Here is a 2582-nt window from a genome sequence, read left to right as displayed (position 1 = left end):
CTATCTATCTATCTATCTATCTATCTATCAATCTATCATCTATCTTTTAGAGATTTTGTTGTTTTTCTGTTTTTTTAATGTCTATGTAGTTTTAATACACTTTTATTTCAGTTTTCGTTATTTTAGTAAAGCATATGCGCATTTGTATGACGTAAAATGTATGTAAACACACATTATGCCTCTGTGCATGTGTGCAAGGTATTTTTGAATTCGATTGAAGTAGTTCAGTTGTTTACATGCTTTATTTTCTCCTGTTGGTCGGATTATTTCAGGTCTACACCCTTTCAATAGCATCAACATTGCAGTGGGATTGAGCTCAGTTGAAATTACATTCGTATCAAGCTCAATGGAATTGACTGAGGTGATTACATGAGCCATCGGTTTGATTATAAACGGATAATTGGGATGCATGTAAACCATCCTGTTTGTGATGTGCACCATCACTGGATATTGTAGATGTTTCCCTCATCTAATCCACTCGATTCATCTCATCATAAGAACCCTTTATGAGCTGAAAACGTGTCCGATAAGAGACGTGATGTGGACCAAGACTGAGAACCACAAACCAGAAGAAAACATTCCAAAATACACAAGTCCAATCATAAAAACATTCTCGGAAAACGGCACCACATTGTGTTTATATCTGAACGACTTAATATAATTAAACCTAATTAAATTACAGGATAATAATTTAGGCACGTTTTAATTAATTTTAGAGTGCAATGCAAAAGAACTTAAAAACGAACATTTAAAAGATAATGTTTTATATCAGCCAATTTGCATGCATCTATTTATTTCATTCCATGATAAATAACTCCATTATTTTCTGTTGCTTCATAAGAGGATAAACTGTAAAAAATATGGTGTTGATAAATATATTTACAGCACATTTGCACCATAATTTCTGCTTAATTAAGCGCATCAAAAATAGAGCTACACTCTTAAAAATAAAGGTGCTTCACGATGCCATAGAAGAACCTTTTTGTCTAAATGGTTCCATAAAGAACCTTTAATATCTGAAGAACCTTTCTGTTTGACAAAAGGTTCTTTGTGGCGAAAGAAGGTTCTTCAGATTACAAAAAGGTAAGAAAGAGATGTTTCTTTAAAGATCTTTTTACTGAATGGTTCTTTGTGGAACCAAAAATGGTTCTTCTATGGCATCGCTGTGAAGAACCTTTTGAAGCACCTTTATTTTTAAGAGTGTAGAAGCTGTTATCACACATGCTCTGCTCCTGATAAATCTCCTACAAACACCAAAATAAATGTATGCTGCTCCACATGTGCTGAAAGATTTGGCCATTGATGAAACCCATGTACTGTATGTTCACCATTAATATGAATATTAGGCCTGAGGTGGGAAAATATGATTTCTTGAAAGATCAGCATCCTAAAATTTCAGAACACAAATGACAACAGATTATAGTTCTGGCATATGATATGAAAGCTGTATGTGTCAGTATTCACTGGTTTGTCAGTGTGTTTGTGCATTCGCTGGCACAAAGAGACAGGAGGTCAAAGGTCATTTTGAGCAATGAAGTAGCCGGTCATCTGAGACGCATGGGTTACACTGACTAGCTGGTTAGTTGCTGCTGCTGTTGGCTGAGGATCAAGCACCTGTTGTTCTGCTCAATCGAATGTCTTTCTCTCATTCGTGCTCTCGTCAGATTCCTTTAACGAAATGTAATTCCCTTTAGTCATCATCACTTGAGAGATGATATTATAGTTTTTATTAATATTCAAAATATTTAATTTTTACATTTTCAGTTTTTTCTTTAAGTTAAAGTTTTAGCAATTTTGGTGTTTTTTTTTTTTCAATTTATTTTGTTTCACGTAACATGTTTTTTTCATGGTTTTAGTGGTTCTTATGTTTAAATATTTGTATTTTTTTTTTTATTTATTAGTTTTACTTTAGTTTTTTTTTTTTACTTTAATCACTAAATGAAAATGAGAAATTCTGAACTGGCAACAAACTAATAAAATAAACGTTTTTTTATTTCAGTTAATGTTTATTTTGTTTCAAGTAATGAAAATGGTTTTTATGGTTTTGGTGCTTTAGTAATTAGTTTTTTTGTAAATATTATTTTTTTCAATATTCTTAAATATTAATTTTTAGTTATTAGTTTTACTTTATTTAGTACAATCAAGTACTAAACAAAAATGAGAAATGTTAACTTGGCAACTAGCTGAAATAAAATAATAAAATAATACATGCAATTAAAGATCATATAAATGACATGTGATATAACTCTGTGTCTGCACTGGAATCTCACGCAAGACGGACGAGTATCCAGTGAAGTTCACACGGCAGGTCGCTGTTTGTCCACACACTTTCATTCATTTTATATTCCCTACTAAATATTTTACCTTCCAGGCTGGATATTCAGACTCTGTTTGTTCTGCACAGACGCTCATCATTAGCAGAAATCACACTGATTTACACAAAAGCTGCAGAAAGTTGGTGGCGCTCCACAAGTCTCTCTAAATAGGTTGTCTAAACCAGGTTGTCTAAACCAACAAAAGAGCAATGATATGTGCTGTGACAAGTCTCCGTTTGTCTAACTATATATATATATATATATATA

At 32.5% G+C, this 2582-nt stretch overlaps 1 long non-coding RNA gene across 2 annotated transcripts in view; it reads right to left on the bottom strand.

Annotated features, from left to right (window-relative positions):
• LOC107671529 (uncharacterized) overlaps nt 1–2582 on the bottom strand; it is an 18333-nt gene that overhangs the window by 10366 nt on the left and 5385 nt on the right. The window lies entirely within an intron of this gene.

The sequence above is a fragment of the Sinocyclocheilus anshuiensis genome, unplaced genomic scaffold, assembly GCF_001515605.1.
Source record: "Sinocyclocheilus anshuiensis isolate Anshui unplaced genomic scaffold, SAMN03320099.WGS_v1.1 scaffold4047, whole genome shotgun sequence".
In the NCBI taxonomy this organism is placed as follows: Eukaryota; Metazoa; Chordata; class Actinopteri; order Cypriniformes; family Cyprinidae; genus Sinocyclocheilus; species Sinocyclocheilus anshuiensis.
This window is presented reverse-complemented; position numbering and strand designations above follow the sequence as displayed.